Source organism: Triticum urartu, chromosome 2, assembly GCF_003073215.2.
Source record: "Triticum urartu cultivar G1812 chromosome 2, Tu2.1, whole genome shotgun sequence".
Lineage (NCBI taxonomy): Eukaryota > Viridiplantae > Streptophyta > Magnoliopsida > Poales > Poaceae > Triticum > Triticum urartu.
Genome location: NC_053023.1, coordinates 6,169,756 through 6,196,497, shown reverse-complemented (window position 1 = coordinate 6,196,497; position 26,742 = coordinate 6,169,756). Strand labels below are relative to the sequence as shown.

At 49.0% G+C, this 26,742-nt stretch overlaps 1 pseudogene; it reads right to left on the bottom strand.

Moving 5' to 3' along the window:
• Window positions 1-2,705: 2,705 nt before the first annotated feature.
• Window positions 2,706-14,536, bottom strand: LOC125534699 (annotated as a pseudogene).
• Window positions 14,537-26,742: the final 12,206 nt, after the last annotated feature.

The following is a 26,742-nucleotide window of genomic DNA, read 5'->3' as shown; positions in this document are numbered from 1 at the left end:
TGCTTAACCATACGCAGGCCACGCATCACCCCTTTGACTTTGCCGCCATTGTTGCCATTCTCGTTGCCGGAGCATTTGGTACCACTATTGTAGTTGCCATTGTCTCTGCCAGCACCTTTGCTGCGGCCGTTATCGTACACTACCTCCATACCAGTGAAGACGGCAAATTGCTTGCCCGTTGTTAGAAGGGAGAGAAAGAGATTATTGCGGAATATGATGGATTGGTGGAATAGTTCAATGTATTGCTTGAGCCTCGTGGGCATATATATAGGAGTACATGATCTACTTGGAGTACAAGGCAAGCCAGAATATTTCCTAGTCTAACCTATGTTTCCTATACAATCACATTACTCAACATCCCCCTGCAGTCACAACGGTAGCGACGCAGACAGTGAGACTGGAGAAGAATCCGAAGGCAAGCCGACGGACACCCCCCCCCCCCACAGTCGTAACGGTCGACGCATCACGGAGTCATGGCTGGAGTGGAAACCAACGAGGTTGCTCAAGCAGGCGGTAGCCCTTTGTCGATGTAGCCGAGAGCGAAGGGTGGTGTAGCCGTGGTCGAGGTAGCCGTGCGAAGAATGCCGTGGTCGACGTCGAGTCAGGGTAGTCGGTGTCGAGGAAGTCGCCATGGAGCCGCGGGCGCAAGGGGGCGCCGAGTTAGTCATAGGCGCAGTAGTGTCGAAGTAGTGGTGCGCCGGGGAGAAGACATCGTTGACGACATGTCGCGCTGGGGTTGCCAAGCCCGGGGACACATCGTAGACGAAGGCACGCACCGGTGTTGCCAGCACCGGGCATGTGTAGACGGACGAAGACGAAGTTGACGAAGCGCCGCACCAGGCTTGCCAGGCCCGGGGACACGTCGTGGACGAAGGCACGCTTCGGTGTTGCCAGCACTGGGCATGCGGAGACTGGGACCTGCACGAGCTGTACGCCATGTCGAGGAGTCGGAGGGCCATCAAAGAAGAAGACTCGACGACGGTTGTGGCGCCAATCGGCATGGGGCCGATGTCACCAACAGTGGTCGGAGTAGACGAAGTGGTCGGGGAAGATGACGGCGACGCTGGCGATGAGCTGGTGCTGGGTGAAGACGAATGAGGTGGACGGGCAGCGGCGGCGGCTACAGAGGTAGCGGCGGCAGCGGCCAAAGAAGAGCAGCGGCAGCGGCCAAAGAAGAACGGCGGCGGCGGCGGCTAGGTTAGGAGCGCGGCGGCGATGCTCGAAGTAGACAAAGAACCCTGACAGCGTGACGAAGACCAGCGCGGACGGTGGAGTTCCCGCACCAAGGGGAGACGACGCGGCGCATACCACGGGAGGTCGACGCGCGGTGACGGCGGAGTGGACCACGGGTCGCGACGCTACGGCCCGAAGGGGCGACGCAGCGGCGGCGGGCAGGTCAGGGCAACGGCGGGAAGACCTCGGGGCAGCTGCGGGGACCGCGGGCCGCGACGCAACGGCGGTTCGCGAGTCGGTGCAACCGCGGGGACAGCCTCGGGACGGTGGCGTGGACCGCGTGCCACGCTCGCTACGGCCCGACGGGGCGACGCAGCGGCGGCGCGAGGGTCGATGTAGCCACGGGACGGCCTAGAGTGGACGCACTCGGGGCGGCGGGGGACCGCGGGCTGCGACACTACGGCCCGATGGGACGACGCAGCGGTGACGCGGGTCGGTGCAGCCGGGAGAAGAACCATGGGGCGGCGGCGCTGTGGCCCGACGGGGCGATGCAGCGGCAGCCCGATGCTCGATTGGTGGAGAGGCGCGCTGAACTCGGGGACGATCTTCACGGGACCTGCGAAGGCGCGCGTAACCGACGGGCCAGGTCGGTCGTGCGGTGTAGATGAGGCGGATCGCGGCGGCGAGCAGGTGATCAAGCCGATCGCGCGTGAGGTCGGGGACGCCGCTCGATGGAAGCGTGGTGGCGGCGGAGTCCGAGATGAAGCCGGCGGCGGCGGGCGGCAGGGCGGCTATGGTTATGGCGTGAGGCCGCCGGGTCAGGGTGATGCAGGAGTCCCGGTCGGAGCAGGGCGGTGATGGCCGGCGTAGATCGACGGGCGGGCCGTCGCGCGAACGACGGCGGTGAAGGGCTGCTGCATGACGCGAGGCCACCGGGTCGGGGCGACCGGCAGGCCGACGCGCGGGCGACGCGCGAGGCCGCCGAGTCGGGGCGACCGACGGGCAACGCGCGGATGACGCACGAGGCCTCCGGGACGGTGAAGAAGCCAGCCAATCGCGCCGGTGTTGGAGTAGATGCGCACGGGGTCGACGGCGGCGGTGGGCGACGCAAACCGGATCACATAGACCGGAAAACCAAAAAGTAGACGCTGATCAAAGCGACCGGCAAGAGAGAGAAAACCCGGATCAAAGGATCGGGAAAAAATACTCTCTAGGGCAGCCGGCCAACACGGCCGGCGGATGAACCCTAGGTACGGGCGGCACGGCCCCCGGCGGCGGTGATGGAGGCCGACCGCCCCGGGGGCGGCGCGCGGGTGCGGAAGCGGCGGCGCCTAGGATTTAGGATCGACTTGCGATAGATACCATGTTAGAAGGGAGAGAAAGAAATTATTGCGGAATATGATGGATTGGTGGAATAGTTCAATGTATTGCTTGAGCCTCGTGGACATATATATAAGAGTACATGATCTACTTGGAGTACAAGGCAGGCCAGAATATTTCCTAGTCTAACCTATGTTTCCTATATAATCACGTTACTCAACACCCGTAGCCATCTCGTTGCAGTCCTTGTCAAATACCATGGCATCCAAAAAGTCTACAACAATGAACCTGCCCAAACCGAGGCTGATGACCTTGGAGCTGCATGATTCGCTCGGCTGCCACTCCTCTGGCAGGTCATCATCCACCCAGATCCGCAACTTCTCTGACTACGCCAGAAATGTCAGAAATGTCCTTGGAGCTGCATGATTCGCTCGGCTGCCACTCCTCTGGCAGGTCATCATCCACCCAGATCCGCAACTTCTCCTGCGGCGGCTCCTCTCCTCTAACTACGCCAGAAATGTCCGCGGCACAAGGGAGGCCGCTTAACTCGCCGAACCAGAGCCCGAGCTTCAGAACATACTCCGCCTTGCCCTGGAACGGCATAACCCAGTCGCCAGCCTTACTCCACTCACGAGTCGCGATGTGGAAGCAGTAGGTGCCGGTGCCCTCGGCGCCGGCGATGGAGAAGCAGATGGTGTCGCCGCCGATGAGAGCGTGACCACAGACGTAAGGGCATCTCCAGCCGCGCCCCCAACAGGTCCCCCAGGCCACTTTTTCGGCACCGGCGCTGAAAAAACGGCCCAGTCGCGCCCCCTATTGGGGAACGCAGTAATTTCAAAAAAATTCCTACGCACATGCAAGATCATGGTGATGCATAGCAACGAGAGGGGAGAGTGTTGTCTACGTACCCACGCAGACCGTCTGCGGAAGCGTTGACGCAACGTAGAGGAAGTAGTCGTACGTCTTCCCGATCCGACCGATCCAAGCACCGTTACTCCGGCACCTCCGAGTTCTTAGCACACGTACAGCTCGATGACGATCCCCGGGCTCCGATCCAGCAAAGCGTCGGGGAGGAGTTCCGTCAGCACGACGGCGTGGTGACGATCTTGATGTTCTACTGTCGCAGGGCTTCGCCTAAGCACCGCTACAATATGATCGAGGTGGAATATGGTGGCAGGGGGCACCGCACACGGCTAAGGAACGATCTCAAGGATCAACTTGTGTGTCTTAGAGGTGCCCCCTGCCCCCGTATATAAAGGAGCCAAGGGAGGGGGCCGCCGGCCAGGAGGTGGGCGCAGGAGGAGTCCTACTCCTCCCGGGAGTAGGACTCCCCCCCCAATCCTAGTTGGACTAGGATTCCCCGAGGGGGAAAGAGAGAGAGGGGGGCCGGCCACCTCTCCTAGTCCTAATAGGACTAGGGGAGGGGGGAGGCGCGCGGCCACCTTGGGCTGCCCCTTTCTCCTTTCCACTAAAGCCCACTAAGGCCCATATGGCTCCCGGGGGGTTCCGGTAACCTCCCGGTACTCCGGTAAAATCCCGATTTCACCCGGAACACTTCCGATATCCAAACATAGGCTTCCAATATATCAATCTTTATGTCTCGACCATTTCGAGACTCCTCGTCATGTCCGTGATCACATCCGGGACTCTGAACTAACTTCGGTACATCAAAATGCATAAACTCATAATAACTGTCATCGTAACGTTAAGCGTGCGGACCCTACGGTTCGAGAACAATGCAGACATGACTGAGACACATCTCCGGTCAATAACCAATAGCGGGACCTGGATGCCCATATTGGCTCCTACATATTCTACGAAGATCTACCGCATAACAACATACGTTGTTCCCTTTGTCATCGGTATGTTACTTGCCCGAGATTCGATCGTCGGTATCTCAATACCTAGTTCAATCTCGTTACCGGCAAGTCTCTTTACTCGTTCCGTAATACATCATCCCGAACTAACTCATTAGTTGCAATGCTTGCAAGGCTAGTGATGTGCATTACCGAGAGGGCCCAGAGATACCTCTCCGACAATCGGAGTGACAAATCCTAATCTCGAAATACGCCAACCCAACATCTTCCTTTGGAGACACTTAGAGCTCCTTTATAATCACCCATTACGTTTGTGACTTGTAAAACCACCGCAACCAATTGGAATGGTCATGTCATCAGACCATAATGCACAACTAAACTAGTACCAACTCTCTTATCGTTAATCAAATTCCATAACACAACACCTTGTTAATGGTTAGAAACATAACCAATTTTGATTACACTAGTCAAGTAGAGGCATACTAGTGACACTGTTTGTCTATGTATTCACACATGTATTATGTTTCCGGTTAATACAATTCTAGCATGAATAATAAACATTTATCATGATAATAAGGAAATAAATAATAACTTTATTATTGCCTCTAGGGCATATTTCCTTCAGTCTCCCACTTGCACTAGAGTCAATAATCTAGATTACACAGTAATGATTCTAACACCCATGGAGCCTTGGTGCTGATCATGTTTTGCTCGTGGAAGAGGCTTAGTCAACGGGTCTGCAACATTCAGATCCGTATGTATCTTGCAAATCTCTATGTCTCCCACCTGGACTAGATCCCGGATGGAATTGAAGCGTCTCTTGATGTGTTTGGTTCTCTTGTGAAATCTGGATTCCTTTGCCAAGGCAATTGCACCAGTATTGTCACAAAAGATTTTCATTGGACCCGATGCACTAGGTATGACACCTAGATCGGATATGAACTCCTTCATCCAGACTCCTTCGTTCCTGCTTCCGAAGCAGCTATGTACTCCGCTTCACATGTAGATCCCGCTACGATGCTTTGTTTAGAACTGCACCAACTGACAGCTCCACCGTTTAATGTAAACACGTATCCGGTTTGCGATTTAGAATCGTCCGGATCAGTGTCAAAGCTTGCATCAACGTAACCTTTTACGATGAGCTCTTTGTCACCTCCATATACGAGAAACATATCCTTAGTCCTTTTCAGGTATTTCAGGATGTTCTTGACCGCTGTCCAGTGATCCACTCCTGGATTACTTTGGTACCTCCCTGCTAAACTTATAGCAAGGCACACATCAGGTCTGGTACACAGCATTGCATACATGATAGAGCCTATGGCTGAAGCATAGGGAACATCTTTCATTTTCTCTCTATCTTCTGCAGTGGTCGGGCATTGAGTCTGACTCAACTTCACACCTTGTAACACAGGCAAGAACCCTTTCTTTGCTTGATCCATTTTGAACTTCTTCAAAATCTTGTCAAGGTATGTGCTTTGTGAAAGTCCAATTAAGCGTCTTGATCTATCTCTATAGATCTTAATGCCTAATATGTAAGCAGCTTCACCGAGGTCTTTCATTGAAAAACTCTTATTCAAGTATCCCTTTATGCTATCCAGAAATTCTATATCATTTCCAATCAGTAATATGTCATCCACATATAATATCAGAAATGCTACAGAGCTCCCACTCACTTTCTTGTAAATACAAGCTTCTCCGAAAGTCTGTATAAAACCAAATGCTTTGATCACACTATCAAAGCGTTTATTCCAACTCCGAGAGGCTTGCACCAGTCCATAAATGAATCGCTGGAGCTTGCACACTTTGTTAGCTCCCTTTGGATCGACAAAACCTTCCGGTTGCATCATATACAACTCTTCTTCCAGAAATCCATTTAGGAATGCAGTTTTGACATCCATCTGCCAAATTTCATAATCATAAAATGCGGCAATTGCTAACATGATTCAGACAGACTTAAGCATCGCTACGGGTGAGAAGGTCTCATCGTAGTCAACCCCTTGAACTTGTCGAAAACCTTTTGCGACAAGTCGAGCTTTGTAAACAGTAATATTACCGTCAGCGTCAGTCTTCTTCTTGAAGATCCATTTATTCTCAATTGCTTGCCGATCATCGGGCAAGTCAACCAAAGTCCATACTTTGTTCTCATACATGGATCCCATCTCAGATTTCATGGCTTCAAGCCATTTTGCGGAATCTGGGCTCACCATCGCTTCTTCATAGTTCGTAGGTTCATCATGATCTAGCAGCATGATTTCCAGAACAGGATTACCGTACCACTCTGGTGCGGATCTCGCTCTGGTTGATCTACGAGGTTCAGTAGTATCTTGTCCTGAAGTTTCATGATCATCATCATTAGCTTCCTCACTAATTGGTATAGGTGTCGCAGAAACAGTTTTCTGTGATGTACTACTTTCCAATAAGGGAGCAGGTACAGTTACCTCGTCAAGTTCTACTTTCCTCCTACTCACTTCTTTCGAAAGAAACTCCTTCTCTAGAAAGGATCCATTCTTAGCAACAAATATCTTGCCTTCGGATCTATGATAGAAGGTATACCCAACAGTCTCCTTTGGGTATCCTATGAAGACACATTTCTCCGATTTGGGTTCGAGCTTATCAGGTTGAAGCTTTTTCACATAAGCATCGCAGCCCCAAACTTTAAGAAACGACAACTTTGGTTTCTTGTCAAACCATAGTTCATAAGGTGTCGTCTCAACGGATTTTGATGGTGCCCTATTTAATGTGAATGCGGCCGTCTTTAAAGCATAACCCCAAAACGATAGCGGTAAATCAGTAAGAGACATCATAGATCGCACCATATCTAGTAAAGTACGATTACGACGTTCGGACACACCATTACGCTGTGGTGTTCCGGGTGGCGTGAGTTGCGAAACTATTCCGCATTGTTTCAAATGTACACCAAACTCCTAACTCAAATATTCTCCTCCACGATCAGATCGTAGAAACTTTATTTTCTTGTTACGATGATTTTCAACTTCACTCTGAAATTCTTTGAACTTTTCAAATGTTTCAGACTTATGTTTCATTAAGTAGATATACCCATATCTGCTTAAGTCATCTGTGAAGGTGAGAAAATAACGATATCCGCCACGAGCCTCAATATTCATCGGACCACATACATCGGTATGTATGATTTCCAACAAATCTGTTGCTCTCTCCATAGTACCGGAGAACGGTGTTTTAGTCATCTTGCCCATGAGGCACGGTTCGCAAGTACCAAGTGATTCATAATCAAGTGGTTCCAAAAGTCCATCAGTATGGAGTTTCTTCATGCGCTTTACACCGATATGACCTAAACGACAGTGCCACAAATAAGTTGCACTTTCATTATCAACTCTGCATCTTTTGGCTTCAACATTATGAATATGTGTATCACTACTATCGAGATTCATCAAAAATAGACCGCTCTTCAAAGGTGCATGACCATAAAAGATATTACTCATATAAATAGAACAATCATTATTCTCTGATTTAAATGAATAACCGTCTCGCATCAAACGAGATCCAGATATAATGTTCATGCTCAACGCTGGCACCAAATAACAATTATTTAGGTCTAATATTAATCCCGAAGGTAGATGTAGAGGTAGCGTGCCGACCGCGATCACATCGACTTTGGAACCGTTTCCCACGCGCATCGTCACCTCGTCCTTCGCCAGTGTTCGCTTAATCCGTAGTCCCTGTTTCGAGTTGCATATATTAGCAACAGAACCAGTATCAAATACCCAGGTGCTATTGCGAGCTCTAGTAAGGTACACATCAATAACATGTATATCACATATACCTTTGTTCACCTTGCCATCCTTCTTATCCGCCAAATACTTGGGGCAGTTCCGCTTCCAGTGACCAGTCTGCTTGCAGTAGAAGCACTCAGTTTCAGGCTTAGGTCCAGACTTGGGTTTCTTCTCCTGAGCAGCAACTTGCTTGCCGTTCTTCTTGAAGTTCCCCTTCTTCTTCCCTTTGCCCTTTTTCTTGAAACTAGTGGTCTTGTTAACCATCAACACTTGATGCTCCTTCTTGATTTCTACCTCCGCAGCTTTCAGCATTGCGAAGAGCTTGGGAATAGTCTTGTTCATCCCTTGCATATTATAGTTCATCACGAAGCTCTTGTAGCTTGGTGGCAGTGATTGGAGAATTCTGTCAATGACGCAATCATGTGGAAGATTAACTCCCATCTGAATCAAGTGATTATTATACCCAGACATTTTGAGTATATGCTCACTGACAGAACTGTTCTCCTCCATCTTGCAGCTATAGAACTTATTGGAGACTTCATATCTCTCAATCCGGGCATTTGCTTGAAATATTAACTTCAACTCCTGGAACATCTCATATGCTCCATGACGTTCAAAACGTCGTTGAAGTCCCGATTCTAAGCCGTAAAGCATGGCACACTGAACTATCGAGTAGTCATCAGCTTTGCTCTGCCAGATGTTCATAACATCTGGTGTTGCTCCAGCAGCAGGCCTGGCACCCAGCGGTGCTTCCAGGACGTAATTCTTCTGAGCAGCAATGAGGATAATCCTCAAATTACGGACCCATTCCGTGTAATTGCTACCATCATCTTTCAACTTTGCTTTCTCAAGGAACGTATTAAAATTCAACGGAACAACAGCACGAGCCATCTATCTACAATCAACATAAACAAGCAAGATACTATCAGGTACTAAGTTCATGATAAGTTTAAGTTCAATTAATCAAATTACTTAAGAACTCTCACTTAGATGACGTGATCCAAATCAACTAAACCATAACGATCATCACGTGAGATGGAGTAGTTTTCAATGGTGAACATCGTTATGTTGATCATATCTACTATATGATTCACGCTCAACCTTTCGGTCTCCGTGTTCCGAGGCCATATCTACATATGCTAGGCTCGTCAAGTTTAACCTGAGTATTCTGCGTGTGCAAAACTGGCTTGCACCCGTTGTAGATGGACGTAGAGCTTATCACACCCGATCATCACGTGGTGTCTGGGCACGACGAACTTTGGCAACGGTGCATACTCAGGAAGAACACTTCTTGATAATTTAGTGAGAGATCATCTTATAATGCTACCGTCAATCAAAGCAAGATAAGATGCATAAAAAGATAAACATCACATGCAATCAATATAAGTGATATGATATGGCCATCATCATCTTGTGCTTGTGATCTCCATCTCCGAAGCACCGTCATGATCACCATCGTCACCGGCGCGACACCTTGATCTCCATCGTAGCATCGTTGTCGTCTCGCCAATCTTATGCTTCCACGACTATCGCTACCGCTTAGTGATAAAGTAAAGCATTACATCGCGATTGCATTGCATACAATAAAGCAACAACGATAACTCGGTTACAAAACATGATCATCTCATACAATAAAATTCATCATCATGCCTTGACCATATCACATCACAACATGCCCTGCAAAAACAAGTTAGACGTCCTCTACTATGTTGTTGCAAGTTTTACGTGGCTGCTACGGGCTTAAGCAAGAACCAATCTCACCTACGCATCAAAACCACAACGATAGTTTGTCAAATAGACTCTGTTTTAACCTTCGCAAGGACCGGGCGTAGCCACACTCGGTTCAACTAAAGTTGGAGAGACAGTCACCCGCAAGCCACCTATGTGCAAAGCACGTCGGGGGAACCGGTCTCGCGTAAGCGTACGCGTAATGTTGGTCCGGGTCGTCTCGTCTAACAATACCGCCGAACCAAAGTATGACATGCTGGTAGGCAGTATGACTTATATCGCCCACAACTCACTTGTGTTCTACTCGTGCATATAACATCAACATATAAAACCTAGGCTCGGATGCCACTGTTGGGGAACGTAGTAATTTCAAAAAAATTCCTACGCACACGCAAGATCATGGTGATGCACAGCAACGAGAGGGGAGAGTGTTGTCTACGTACCCACGCAGACCGACTGCGGAAGCGTTGACACAACGTAGAGGAAGTAGTCGTACGTCTTCCCGATCCGACCGATCCAAGCACCGTTACTCCGGCACCTCCGAGTTCTTAGCACACGTACAGCTCGATGACGATCCCCGGGCTCCGATCCAGCAAAGCTTCGGGGATGAGTTCCGTCAGCACGACGCCATGGTGACGATGATGATGTTCTACCGACGCAGGGCTTCGCCTAAGCACCGCTATAATATGATCGAGGTGGAATATGGTGGCAGGGGGCACCGCACACGGCTAAGGAACGATCTCAAGGATCAACTTGTGTGTCTAGAGGTGCCCCCTGCCCCCGTATATAAAGGAGCCAAGGGGGAGGGGGCGGCCGGCCAGGAGGAGGGCGCAGGAGGAGTCCTACTCCTACCAGGAGTAGGACTCCCCCCCAATCCTAGTTGGAATAGGATTCCCCGAGGGGGAAGAGAGAGAGGGGGGCCGGCCACCTCTCCTTGTACTAATAGGACTAGGGGAGGGGGGAGGGCGCGGCCCATCTAGGGCTGCCCCTTCTCTTTTCCACTAAAGCCCACTAAGGCCCATATGGCTCCCGGGGGGTTCCGGTAACCTCCCGGTACTCCGGTAAAATCCCGATTTCACCCGGAACACTTCCGATATCCAAACATAGGCTTCCAATATATCAATCTTTATGTCTCAACCATTTCGAGACTCCTCGTCATGTCCGTGATCACATCCGGGACTCCGAACTAACTTCGGTACATCAAAATGCATAAACTCATAATAACTGTCATCGTAACGTTAAGCGTGCGGACCCTACGGTTCGAGAACAATGCAGACATGACTGAGACACATCTCCGGTCAATAACCAATAGCGGGACCTGGATGCTCATATTGGCTCCTACATATTCTATGAAGATCTTTATCGGTCAGACCGCATAACAACATACGTTGTTCCCTTTGTCATCGGTATGTTACTTGCCCGAGATTCGATCATCGGTATCCAATACCTAGTTCAATCTTGTTACCGGCAAGTCTCTTTACTCGTTCTGTAATACATCATCCCGCAACTAACTCATTAGTTGCAATGCTTGCAAGGCTTATGTGATGTGCATTATCGAGAGGGCCCAGAGATACCTCTCCGACAATCGGAGTGACAAATCCTATTCTCGAAATACGCCAACCCAACATCTACCATTGGAGACACCTGTAGATCTCCTTTATAATCACCCATTTACGTTGTGACGTTTGGTAGCACACAAAGTGTTCCTCCGGCAAACGGGAGTTGCATAATCTCACAGTCATAGGAACATGTATAAGTCATGAAGAAAGCAATAGCAACATACTAAACGATCGGGTGCTAAGCAATGGAATGGGTCATGTCAATCAGATCATTCAACTAATGATGTGACCTCGTTAATCAAATAACAACACTTTGTTCATGGTTAGGAAACATAACCAATCTTTGATTAACGAGCTAGTCAAGTAGAGCCATACTAGTGACACTAAGTTTGTCCATGTATTCACACATGTATTATGTTTCCGGTTAATACAATTCTAGCATGAATAATAAACATTTATCATGATATAAGGAAATAAATAATAACTTTATTATTGCCTCTAGGGCATATTTCCTTCACCCCCAGGACGCCGAAAATCGCCGGTTCGGACTTTTTTTCCGCCCGGCGGTCACAGGCCGAACCCGGCGCGCTGGGGAGCAGTTGGGGGCTCCGGCGCTAGGGAAAAGCACGCCTGGCCCACACCGATAGGTGAAAAGTTAAGGTTTTCTTCCCCCGACTCGCCTCGCACCCCCCACGCCCTCGGCCACCACTAGCTATATCCCGGCGACGGCCGCCGCCCTACTCCTCTAGATAGCCATTCCCCGCCGGAAAATAGCAGCGCTTCGCCGCGGCAGCCCCTCCCACAGCAGCTGGGCGTTTCCGGCCGCCGTTTCCGGCCGCGGAGGCGCGGTTTAACGGCGGGTACATGCCCACTGAGCGCACGGTGTTCGGCGTTTTGCCTGTCTCGGCGATGGACTCGGATGACGAGGAAGAGCTCGCCGCGCTGCTGGGGGAGGAAGCTGCGGCCGACGTCTAGGAAGAAGAGCATCTCATGGTGCTCGCCGCCCTCGCCCAGCTGCTGATGAGCAATGAAAATCCGCGGCGAGGTGGCTCGGCGCCGGGGTGGGTGAAAGCAAAGAACCGGCATCGTCTCCAAGGCTACTGCATGCTCTACTCCGACTACTTCGCCGATGCTCCACTTCATGGCGAGAGAACATTTCGGCGCCGTTATCGGATGAGCCGAAAGATCTTCCTCGGGATTGTGAATTCCATCCGGGAGTTCGACAACTACTTCAAGTGCAAGATGGATTGCACCGGCGCTCTTGGATTCACCTCCATCCAGAAGTGCACGACAGCGATGAGGATGCTTGCATATGGAGCTCCCAGTGATTCACTCGACGACTATGGGCGCATGGCCGAGTCCACCAGCATAGAGTGTTTCTACAAGTTCTGTCGGGCAGTCGTGGCAGTGTTTGGGCCACAATACTTGAGAACACCCAATGCGGAAGACACTGCTCGGATCCTAGCCCAGAATGCAGCAAGAGGATTTCCTGGGATGCTTGAAAGCATCGACTGCATGCATTGGAAATGGAAGAATTGCCCATTTGGTTGGCAGGGGATGTACAAAGGCGCCAAATGCGGTTGCAGTGTGGTACTTGAGGCGGTAGCCACACAGGACCTCTGGATTTCGCACTCCTTCTATGGTATGCTAGGAACTCACAATGACATCAACGTGCTGCAGTGCTCTCCTATTTTTGCCAAGCTCATTGAGGGCCATTCTCCTCCGGTGAACTTCGAGATCAATGGGCACCAATACAACAAGGGGTACTATCTAGCTGACGGCATCTATCCGAGATGGTCGACATTTGTGAAGACGATCTCAAACCCTGTGGCAGGAGGCAAGAACGCCTGGTTTGCGAAGCTTCAGGAGGCTTGCAGGAAGGATGTCGAGCGGGCATTTGGTGTGCTCCAATCTCGATTTGCTGTTGTTCGGTACCCCGCTCAGACCTGGTCCAAAGATCAAATGTGGGAGATTATGACTTGCTGTGTCATCTTGCACAACATGATCATCGAGAGCGAGCAAGAAGACCCAGTGTTTGACACTGAACCATACTACAGGCAGGGTCCTCTAACCGAAGTTGATCACCAGCTACCGGCAACTTGGACTGCCTATCTCAGTATGCGTCAGGAGATCCGAGACCCACAGGTGCATCATCAACTGCAGAAAGATCTGATTGAGCACCTATGGAGGCTCAAGGGGGACGCCGTGTGATGAAATACGAGTTTTTATTTGTTGAACTATATAATTTGTATTGAACTATTTGTTGTTGTACTATTTTGTTGAAGTATTTGATTTTTCTGTGATGAAATATGTGATAAGAAATAATTGTGTTGATAATTGAACGCCGAGACACGGCGAAACCACGCCGAATATGGGCCTATTCTCGCCCATATGGGCCCTTTTATTCGCCGAAATTGGGCTGCAAAGTGGGCCAATTTCGGCGCCTGGGGGCGAGCTGGGGGCGACGACTGGGCGCAAAATCGCCCCCAACGCCGATTGTATCGCCGGCTCGCCCCCAGGGGCGATTTTTATGCGTCCTGGGGGGACCAACGGCTGGAGATGCCCTAAGCGTGCTTCTGGTGGATGATCCACGGTGGTAGTGGGAGGATGTCGCAGTGTCAGGTACTACTACAAAAGGAGCGCGGGTGCTCGGCCCTCCACACCAGGGCCTCGAACTGTGGCTTCGCCTCCGACTTATCCGGATGGAGGATCCTATCGAGGATCCTATCATGGAGGTGCAAGTCCGACGGAGGGACGACGATGGACAGCGGTGAGTGTTTGTGCTCGTGGAGGCTTGGCAGGCTTTCGATCCAGTGGCAGCCCTCGCCGGCGTCGAAGCGGAACATGCGTTTCGCGCGGTAGCCCAAGACGACCTTGTCCTCCGAGGCGGTGGGGAGGAAATGAACGCGGTGATGGGTCGGCAGGCTGCATGCATGATACTTCCGGTGGCTTAATGACCAGCTTGCTTGCCCGCGTCCGGATGCTGGGCACGGCCGCCTCCGCCGCCGCCAGGTCAGCCTTGCAGATCCTTCTCCTGTTGGGCACCCAGGCCTTGGCGGGCGTGAGTGTTGGCAGCAGCTTGTCATGCGTGGCCGCCTCATCTGCCGTCCAAGCGTCGGAGCGAATACATGCGGTTGCGCCCATCATACACCCCCAGGTTGACGAACCGCCGGATGCCGCCGCTCATCTCCGGCAATCAACCACCTCCTCGTCGTCTATCTGCCTGGAACCTGGAGCAGGGCGGCGGCGGCGGCTATCAATCTCTAGCTTTTTTTTGAGACAAACTCGCGAACCTTTTATTGAACCGTCACAATTTTAACAGGGACGAACAAAAGATCGCCGGGGTGGCTTAATCAAACATAGCGGCCGGTCCCCAACGTTAATGCATGCTTCGCGAGGTTGTGAGCTTCAAAGTTCAAGGATCAAAATTCATGACTAAACGAACAAGATGAGAAAAAACGAGCTCTCCGTTATTTCATGTACCACTGCTCCATATGCTGCTGCCGTTCCTCCTAGCTGCATGATCGATCGTAGTCACCACACGAGGCCATTGGTATGGGATGGGCCGGATGACACGTCCTTCATTTTTTTCCTAAGAATACATGTCTTCTTTCTTCGTTACAAATAATAATACGTTTAAATTAGGGCCCGTTAATTTACATCCAACTCTTGTCATATTTTCCCCGTAAAAAAAACTTCTGATATTTTCTATACATTCTAAAAAAAACTCTACCATCAAATCTTGATTATAAAAATTATTCATTCACGGCATCAATTCAGAAATAAGAAAAGCTAGCCGAACATCCATTTGTTGCTACAGAACAAAAAAGTAGAAAACATTACTATGGAAAACTAAGGTCATTTTCTGACACAAAACAAAGAAAAGGTGAGTTCGGAGGAGAATACCAAAATCAACCACATCCAGCACAAGCCATCATGATTCACGCATTATCTGAGATATTAAAATAATAGAAATGAGAATATTCCAATGACGCAAGTATTATTAGGATGCAAAGAATGTCAGTAAAAATGCGATCATCTTCTTTTGTGCGAGGAAAATGCAATCGTCTTTGGTGAATCAGTGCCCACTACTAAGGGAGTTGAGTAGGATACGCCAGACTGCCAACTGCCAAACACAAATCGCAAGTTGCAACGAACCCAAACTAATTATTCACCACATATATCATGTGGCACGCTGAGCAACTGGTTATTGAACACGTTGAAGCATGTGAAAACATTGTGAAAGAAAATCAAAATAAGTAATGACAAAACGATTAGATGCCGAGATCCAAATAAATATCACGGTAACCATGGGGCAGGAGCCGGCACCAGCATCCAAGAGGAATATGTGGTTCGTGCCAGAAAATCATCTGTTTCTTGTGCCAAAATATCAAGATTAGTAGTTCTTTTTAGATCGGCTCAAGATTAGTAAATGCATCATGGACGTCAAGATTAGAAAATATCAAGATTAGTGCGGGATCCATCTCGGCGGCTCTTGCGGTTTGGCGAGGTGGGGTGAAAGCGCTCCTCCCAGGCTCCAGTGGTGCCACACTCAGGCAGTGGCCGATGCGCCAGGGCTCCTACGGTGGCACTGCTGTTGCGGTTGGTCGTCCGATCTAGGTGGCTAGATCTGGGGCTTTGAAGGCGGTCGAGACAATGCACAAGTTGTCGGGTGGATTTCTTGGGATGGATCCGGGTGAAAACTTGATATTCGGTCATTGGCCGGAGCCGGTGATGATGATGCCCTTATCATCGTTTCCTTCATAAAGGCATCATCGAGGTGAAGCTCCCAACCTCACCCAATACCTCCGGAGGAAACCCTAGATCAGTTGATTGGATGATGGCGACAATCATGTGTCGTTACCCCCTTGGGGGCGGCATTCTTGGAGATGCACTCAGGCTTGAGGGATCAGCGGACGGTTTCTTCGGTAGAGCGGTGTTTATTTTTACATATTCATGGCGGCATGAAGCAGTGGAGGCTTGGCGTCAGATGTGTGGCGACGGACACGCGCAGGAGGTCGAAGTTGTTTGGCGTCGTGGTGGCGTCGATTGCAGAGAGGCCTGACAAGGACGACGTGTCAGTATATCCTTTGAGGATGGATCGATGGAAGACGGAGGTGACAGCCATTTGCAGCGTGTGCGTGTGGTACTCACTGAGAGTGCGCCAGTCCAGAGTGTTACTCAGTCCCGCCTATGTGGCTTGGATGGGACATCTGTCGTTAGATGTTAGGTTTTAGTGCGATGTATGTTTGGTATTTGGACCGGACATTCGGCACCCCTTCATCAAGAGGATAGGAGTAACGACATGTGTCGTCCAGATGGTGGTCTCGGGCTTACTGTCTTATTACTTTGTAAGGTCTTGAGGGCGGGGCGTCGACCCGTTGGCTGGGCAGCTAGGATTGCTGCTAGCCCACTCGAGTTCGAGTCCCGGCTCGGACGCGTGGTGCTCGCGGAGTTTCTCCTATAAAAAAATGTCAACGAGGGTTAGCCCTTGGGTTGGTCTCTTTTTACTTTGTAAGGTCTTTGTGAATAATAAATAAAATAGCAGCATGCATCACCTGCAGAGGCAAAGAGTGCTTCCTCCTTATATATATAGTTGGGTTTCTCAAATTGCATCATCCATCATGGATGTCCATACAAAGGAACATCGTAGACTAGGGATTTCTCAAAAAAAAATCAGTAGAATTGGTCGTAAACGGGCCTTAGAGACATGGATTTCTCAAAAAAAGAAGTACTTGTGATATCTTGTTGGGCTCATGGATCCCATGGCCATCGCTATAGTGGAAAACTTTGTTAACGCTTTCTCACCTAATGCAATCAGTAAAAGAGGATGATTGACTAGACCTTCAATGGGTTTTGTAAAACTTAATATGGATGCATTTTCTGATCGTGACATACTTACAGGCATAGCTGGTACTGTTCTCGGATATGATGAAGGAAAATTTATTGTTGGCGGAAACTGAAAGATTAATTGGCGTGTTGATGTCCTAACGGCAGAAGCTTTGATTCTAAGATTCGGATTATCTCTCGCATATAAGGCGGTTGCAATCGTCATGTCATTAATTCTGATAATATGGAAGTAATTGATACCTTAAGAAATGGAGAACGTTCAGCAAGAGCGGCGGCGGCAGTTTTTGATGAGTATTATTTTTTCAGCCTGTGATTTTCCTCTCACTGGTTTTGAGCATTGTAATAGGGAAATGAACAAGGTAGCTCATTAACTTGTCAGGTTAGCTAGATTTTCTTAGACAAGGGAATGGTTTGCAGAGCCTTTTGTCAAAATTGTACAACCTCTAATAAACGATTATTAACATTATTTCTAATTAATAAAGTTGGTTATTTTTTGGAAAAAAAAGACCATGCGCGTGCCAAATCCAAATGAAAAAAACACAAACGCCCCCGCCACTCTGCTGCTCCCGACAGATCGACAACGATGAGGTGGACCGGCCCAGGACCTCTTCTCGGTTCACCGCCGGCCACGGCAAGTACATCATTTGCCTGCGTCACTTAACATGCTTCGATATGTCGCACTCTGATAATTGTCAGCTATGTGGCTCTAGAGACTCTTGGCGCCATTCTTTGCTTGAGTGCTCGTCTTCGAGATGTATATGGGCTTTGACCGATGGGGATCTTGCTGAACACCTCATTGCCACTACAGAACCATCGGCGAAGCAGTGGCTGTTTGCGATGATTGAGGCACTCTCACACGATAAATTTGTGCTGTTGACAGTTACTCTTTGGGCTACATGGACAGCCAGGCGGAAGGCGATCCACGAATCAAACTTCCAGAGTCCACATGCCACTCATATCTTTGTGCAGCGGTTCATATCAGAGTTGGAGGCAATCAAAAAAGTTCTGAATAGCACTGTTTGTGTGGCGCCGGCTAGGCACCCCCAGAGGTGGAAACCTCCAGTAGCAGGTATGGCCAAAATCAATGTCGACGGAGGGCTATCCCGTGATGGCGCCACTGGTGCTTCTGCCGCTGTTTGCAGGGATGACGAAGGCCGGTTCCTAGGATCCTCGTCAATGGTGTTTCCTGGAGTTACAGATCCTGCCTGTTTGAAGGCCTTAGCATGTCGAGAAGCTCAAGCACTAGCCTTGGATTTGAATCTAGGCAAAGTTATTATTTCTTGCGACAGCAAAGGGGTAGTGGACGACATAAAAAATGAGGCTCGTGGCATAAACGGCACTATCATTCGTGAGATCAGGGAGAACAAATTGCTTTTTCAGGCTTGTAATATTATATTTGAAGGTAGAGACACGAACAAAGAAGCTCATAGTTTGGTAAAATTTTCAGTTTCGCTTAGTACGGGTCGCCATTTGTGGCTAGGGTACCCGCATGATCCCATTTGTATTCCTTTGAACATCCCTTTTGATCAATAAAGCAGTTTCTTACCGCTCAAAAGAAACTTAACATGCTTCGATTTGATCTCATTCTTGTTTTTTTTGCGGGATAAACTTACGATCTATTTAATCATGGTAGTATAACGAACACTAGAAATAATAAAAATTACATTCAGATCCGTAGACCACCTAGCGACGACTACAAACACTGAAGCGAGCCGAAGGCGCGCCGCTGTCATCGCCCCTCCCTCACCAGAGCCGGTCAAACCATGTTGTAGTAGACAGTTAGGAAGTCGTCGTGCTAAGACTCCATAAAACTAACGCACCAGAACAACAATCGCCGCCGATAAAGAGTGTAGATAAGAAGGATCCAGCCTGAAGACACGGGAACAAAGACGAATGAAGAACAAATCCGAACAGATCCAACAAAGGCGGATCCACCAGAGACACAAGTCCACACGTCCATCGACAATGCTAGGCGCATCACCAGAACGGGGGCTAGGCGGGGAGACCTTTATTACATCTTCAGGGACCCGCCCCATCTCGCCTTCCTGGGTAGGACAAAAATCCTAACAAATCTCGAAAACATATCTAAAAACAAAGCCCTTATTTCTTTTGAATCTACTAGTACTCCAGGAGATCGACAAGGATCATACTAACTACATTAGATCGGCAGAAAGTTGCTCGGAGATGAGCGGCGGCAGCGTATCCTCAACCTAGGTTTGTATGACGGGCACAAACGCATGTATTTGATGCGGGGCTTGGATCTCCCCAAGATGAATTTTTTTCACCCGACGGCACAAGAGGCGGCTGCGCATGGCAAGGTGCTGCCAACGCTGACGCCCGCCAATGCCTGTGCCCCCAACAGGAGAAGAAGAAGAAGGATCCGCAACATCCAAGATCTGACGACGTTGGAGGCGGTGGCGCCCAAGATTGTCCCGTCAAAAATCGAGCTAGCCGTAAAGCCACCGCAGCTCAACTAGCCCATGGGAACCACATGCTACGATTCAACATCGTCGATGGCACCCGCTGCATCGATATCCTGCCAGGCCTCCACGGATTCAAGGAGATGCCGATGGCCATCTCTTTCCCTCCCACCGACCTACACCTCCATGACGGCGAAGAAACCGGCGACATCTACATCATTGATGGCGTCCTCTACCCAGGCACGCTGGAGATGCGGCTGCAGTTTGAGGTCCTGGTGTGTGTGGGTGGGGGGGGGACCCGCCCGTCACCCACACCTCACAGGTTCTGGCACTGCGACATCCTCTCGCTGCCGCCGTGGATCAGCCACCAAAAGCGCGCCTTTGTCCAGGGCCTTTGGTGGCATGGCTGATCTGGCCTTGATGGCGTGGCGGGCCTGCCTTCCGGCGGCGGCACGGTGGATGCCTCGGCCTAGGGCGGCGATGGTGGCGGGTGCTGCAGACGGCCCTGCTTCAGGCAGCGGCCTTGGTTGCGTTCTGCGGCGACGGACCATCTGACTTCGGATCGGCAGTGGCGGCATGGAGGGCCTAGTGGTTGGGTCAGCGCCGTGCGTGGTTTGCCCGGTGCGGCCTGCTCCATGTGCGGCGGCTCAAGATCGGCGGCGACCCGTGCACACGATGCTTGATGGAGGTTCTTTGAGCGGATCCGGGTGAAAACCCTGTTCTCGGCTTGATGCCAAGACCGGCGATGGCGGCACACTTTTGTGTCATTCCCTTCTTGAAGGCATCGCCGTGGAGAAGCTCCAGACCTCTATCCGCTACCTCCGGGGGAAACCCTAGATCAGTAGATCGGATGAAGGCGGCGTGTTGGTGTCGTTTCCTCCTTGGAGGCGTCATTCTTGGAGGCGTACACGGGATCGAGGGACCAGTGGGCGGCTTTTTTGGTAGAGTGGTGCTTCATCCTACACATTGATGACGGCGGATCTTGGCGGCGTGGCGCAGTGGAGACTCGCGCAAGAAGAGGTAGTTGTGTGGCGTCATGGTGGCGTCGATGCCAGAGTGGCCTGACAAGGTAGAAGCCTCAATATCTGCTCTGAAGGCGGACCTGTGGAAGATGGCGGCGACGACACATGTGAGTGCGTCAGACCAGTTTATGCCCCAGACCCGGTATGTGGCTCGGTTGGGGCTTCTGGCTTTTGATGATAGGCTTAGGTGAGTGGTCTGGGTATTTGGCCCAGCTAGCACCCCTTTATCATATGGATAGGGGTAGTGGCATATGTTGCCAAGATGACAGATTCAAACATATTGTTGTAATACTTTGTGAGGTCCTCGAGAATAATCAATAAAGTCGCTGCATGCATCTCCCAGATGCAGAAGCGGAGTCATCCTCCTCTAAAAAAAATCCTTTCATGCAAGCAACACTCAGCTCAAACCTACACGGGGTTCGGGAACAACCACCCCACCAGGCATGAGCCGCCCAACCAATAGTTGTGAAACACGATATATCGATCAATGCGACAAAATAAACAACATACTCACTCATTAGCAACTTATTGGCAAAACAAAAGACGGCTTAGGTGTTCTGGACCTCAAAGTACAAAATCAAGAGATTCTTCTGAATTTTATTCACACGGTCATGTTAATATCGAACAAATATTATGATGCAACTCCACTGCATGCAATGCCCACGTGTGTATCATTTTGGTGGCCTCAAGTTCTTTTCTTTGACGAACATATATAGAGGAATAACAACTTGCGTCCCTGGTGCCGGAGATACCATATTGTTATGGATAGATGTTTGGGATGAAGATAAACCTCTGCAAGAAACTTGTGATCATTACCAAAAAGGGTAAAGCACGAACCATAACAACAAAGCATTCGATACAAATGCACATCACACACTCAAGGTCAGATACATGAATGCAGGGCACCGACACACAATCACAACGACTACAAAGAACCTAAAAGATGAGCAAAACGAATCCACTAAGAGCCGACGGAGAACACCACTACGAGGAGCGATCGTCCAGGAGGATGTGTAACGGATATGCCGGACCGACGACTCCAAGATGGTGCCTCTAGGAAGGGCACGACCACGAACATTGTTTGCTTTTGCAAAAGAAGTCATCTCTCTGGAATAATTCTCTGAAAAGCCTGTGCTGGCTGACAACTTTGCCTTGCCATTGTCTTTAGAAGCCAGAGTTGAACTGGAGATTTTTAGAAATACACTATTAGGAAAAACTTTATACACATAATTTTAACACTAGCGCGCTATTTTGACCCGCGCTACAACTAAGTAGCAGTAACGCGCTATATTAACCAACGCTACTAGTAAAGATTACTGATAATGCGCGGCCGAAAAAACACACTACTAGTAAATATTCCTAATCGTGTCCCGTAGACACACTATAATAGTAGCGTGGGTTGTATGACACGCGCTACCACTAATGAATAGTTGTAGCGCGTGAGATACTACCTGCGCTACTACTATTTGTCAACAAAATCCGTTGAAGAACCCGATTTAGTAGGAGCGCGGATTTGCTAGGCCACGCTACCGGTGCGACTGTAGTGGTAGCACGGCTCACGGGCACCGCACCCCTCCTCTCCCTTGTCCCCTCTCTCGCTTGGCTCTCTGCCCTCCCTACCTCCCTTATCCCCTCGACCCATATATCCACCACCACCACCACCGGCTCCACCTCCGCCTCGACCCCCTCCACCACCACCGCATCGACATCCAGCTCCACCACCATGCCGCCCACCACCTCCCCGCCGCTGCTCCCTGCACCCACCAAATCATACCAATAAGCAGCAGATCCGGCGACCTGCGTCGTCGCCGGCAACCACCAAATACCATCGCCCCTCTCTTCCTGCCTCCTCCTCCTTCCTCCTCTTCATCTCTCTGCCCTCTCTACAGGATCCATGCGGCCGCCTTGAGCTCCTACCGCTGACACCGCCACGGACAGCCGCCGCCCGGATCCGCCCCGCCATCCTGTCGTCCCCAAGCCTCGCCGCTGCTCGTCCCGTTCCTCCGCACCGCCTGCTATGCATATTGTTCTTCCTATATGATGCGCAATGCCCCAGGCCATTCAAGATTGTGTTGCTGATTTCTTTTGCACAGGCAGTGTTAAATTCAGTTTACCTTTAATTCTCACCAAATATTGTAGTATAAATATTTCGTATTTGTACATGTACAACCTGTCAATGCTTTGTGCTGTATTCTGTAGCAAATACAATCAGTTGCAGATATGTATTTTATTTTCTGGTTGGTGGAGGTAGCACATGATGAATCTTGCATTCCTGTTTGCATTTGGTAGCTCAGCTCATAGTCACAGAACAGTACATAGTTACTAAATAGTTGTGCCTCATGTTATATTTCTGTTGTATATAGCTGATGAAACTTGCACTGTATTGTCTTTATAAATTCAGTTTAGATGCAATTCTTTTGTACCGGGCTACTGGCAGTGGTAAATTCAGTTTGCTTGCAATTTCTTTTGTACTGTACTTACAAAGTCGGTTTACTGGTAATATCTAAGTTGCTCAAATCAACTATCTGCACGTGTAATTTAGTCAAATAGCTTATGGTTGTTTCTTTTTTTCCTGCAGTAGTAGGCTACTAGCACATTGTCTTCAGCAGGATCAAGGGCTTCCTCTGCAGACGCAACTGAAGAACTAGAAAAGATCCAAATGACCAGTTGTAGCCTAGTTGTGTCATAGACAGTTTTTGTTTGCATGGTTACATGGTTGAATAGTGTCTAGTTGGACTAGTACCAGTCTATATGCTTTTATAAATGATGACGGTTCAATTCGAGTGTCATATTGTTGTCAACGGCTTAGAAATATACATAATGATCGCTCTGCCAGCAGCCAAGCAGTAGAAGAAGAACCGGAAGAAATAGGAGCGCCGGCCATTCTGGAGACTCGCTGCTGATTGCTTCTGCTTATCATGTGGAGGTAGAGATGGGGATTACTAACTTGTTTGTGTCCTGTGTTCTATCGATGCAGTGCATGCCTCCATCACGGCATCACCGCAAACACATGGGCAGTCAGTCGGACTCCCCGGACAAAGAGTATGGATCCTCTCACTCCCTATCATTTGGTTATGATGGTGCAAGTAGAAACATTCTTAGATTGGCGCTTGTTATAGTATTATCGATGGATGCACAGTTTCAATGCATCCGCGTTTACATCTTTTTGAGATCCACTGATTGTGATATCTGACTAGTCCTAGTCAATTTGAAAATTAAGTTAATGTACCACCATGAAACAAAAACGGCGCTGTCATACACACGACAAAGAATGTCACTATGAAAATTATATCTTCCAGATTTGTTTCAGCTCTCTATACTAGCTTTACCAAAACTAGTAATAGTTGAATATGAGATTTCAGAACACTTTCAGATTACAGAGTTGTTGCTGAACAAAGAGAATATAGTTTTGAATAAATCTTCTGAAGCAACTAGGAGCTCAGAGATTAATGACTCGCTAATTGTTCTTCATGGATAAGCATGCTCATTTCTTTGACTCCATCGAGCTTAGTAATTTGTGCCTCACAATTCTCCACTTACTAATATGATGAGCTATTGGTGTTATTGCTATACAAAATTGTTCTAATATTTCAGTTTGTCTGTCTCAATACAATATTACATAGGCGATGTCTTGTTAATAGAAATCACTCACTTTTTCGCTTTCTTATATTTATTCCCGTAGCTACTGTACAACAAAACATGCAAGAAATATATGTCTACTGTAATTTAATTTTAATTGTTCATTGCTTTGTACAGAAATCTATTGGATGAAATGGCCGTGAAACCATCAAAGAAACTAAGAACTGGCAAGACAAAGTATTTTTTTGGGGTGAAATTACCGGTTTTCAGAGAAACAAATGTCATTATGGATCACATTCATAAATGGGACAAGCACATAAGGGAGAAGAAGATGATTGCAAGGATGCGGAGGGAGCAGATCATTTGGAGGGATAGAATTCCACTCTTTGGTGTTTCTATGCATTTTGGTTTGCTTTCAATTGTGTTTGGACTAGAAGTGACCAGGCAAGAAGTGTAGATGTCTGGATATGCTTTAATGCTCCTGATTTACTATAAATCTTGTATTTGTAGTGATGTGTAATGCTGCTGGTTTATTACAAATCCGGGCTTGTTTTAGTTGTAAGAATTGTATGCATAAAATGGAATTGATTGATTTTATTTTTTTAAATTTCTAATAAGTTAGTAGTAGCGTGGGAAAAAGCTGCTCACTACTAGTATTTAGGATACTAGTAGCGTTGGTATTATAGACACGCTACTACTAGTTCGTTAGTAGTAGCGCGGGTACGAAATAGCAGTAGCGTAGGTGGCACACGCTACTACTAACAAACATAGTAGTAGCGCGGGTTTAACCCACGCTACTCCTAACTATTAGTTGTAGCGTGATACTAGGAGCGCGGGTACCCGCGCTGCTAGTAGCCTTTTTCATAGTACTGATAAGCTGGGATAGGTCATGTTAGAGTCAGCGTCTATTTTGTGTTGGGGGAGGGGGGTGTTGGGGAACGTAGTAATTTCAAAAAAATTCCTACGCACACGCAAGATCATGGTGATGCATAGCAACGAGAGGGGAGAGTGTTGTCCACGTACCCTCGTAGACCAAAAGCGGAAGCGTTAGCACAACGCGGTTGATGTAGTCGTACGTCTTCACGATCCGACCGATCAAGTACCGAATGCACGGCACCTCCGAGTTCAGCACACGTTCAGCCCGATGACGTCCCTCGAACTCCGATCCAGCCGAGTGTTGAGGGAGAGTTTCGTCAGCACGACGTCATGGTGACGATGTTGATGTTCTACCGACGCAGGGCTTCACCTAAGCACCACCAGTATTATCGAGGTGGACTATGGTGGAGGGGGGCACCGCACATGGCTAAAAGATCAAACGATCAATTGTTGTGTCTATGGGGTGCCCCCTTGCCCCCGTATATAAAGGAGCAAGGGGGGGTGCGGCCGGCCAAGGGAGGAGGCGCGCCAGAGGAGTCCTACTCCCACCGGGAGTAGGACTCCACCCCCTTTCCTAGTTGGATTAGGACTTGGGAGGGGGAAGGAGTGGAGGAGAAGGAAGGAAGGGGGGCGCCGCCCCCCTCTCCTTGTCCTATTCGGACAAGGGGGAGGGGCGTGCGGCCCAGCCCTTGCCTCCTCTCCTCTCTTCCACCTAGGCCCACTAAGGCCCATTAAGTTCCCGGGGGGTTCCGATAACCTCCCGGTACTCCGGTAAAATCCCGATTTCACCCGGAACACTTCCGATATCCAAACATAGGCTTCCAATATATCAATCTTCATGTCTCGACCATTTCGAGACTCCTCGTCATGTCCGTGATCACATCCGGGACTCCGAACAACCTTCGGTACATCAAAACATATAAACTCATAATATAACTGTCATCGAAACGTTAAGCGTGCGGACCCTACGGGTTCGAGAACTATGTAGACATGACTGAGACACGTCTCCGGTCAATAACCAATAGCGGAACCTGGATGCTCATATTGGCTCCCACATATTCTATGAAGATCTTTATGTTGGAAATATGCCCTAGAGGCAATAATAAAAGCATTATTATTATATTTCTTTGTTCATGATAATTGTCTTTCTTCATGCTATAACTGTATTATCCGGAAATCGTAATACACGTGTGAATACATAGACCATAATATGTCCCTAGTAAGCCTCTAGTTGACTAGCTCGTTGATCAACAGATAGTCATGATTTCCTGACTATGGACATTGGATGTCATTGATAACGGGATCACATCATTAGGAGAATGATGTGATGGACAAGACCCAATCCTAAGCATAGCACAAAGATCGTGTAGTTCGTTTGCTAGAGCTTTTCCAATGTCAAGTATCTTTTCCTTTGACCATGAGATCGTGTAACTCCCGGATACCGTAGGAGTGCTTTGGGTGTATCAAACGTCACAACGTAACTGGGTGACTATAAAGGTGCACTACAGGTATCTCCGAAAGTGTCTGTTGGGTTGACACGGATCGAGACTGGGATTTGTCACTCCATATAACGGAGAGGTATCACTGGGCCCACTCGGTAATGCATCATCATTATGAGCTCAAGATGACCAAGTGGTTGATCACAG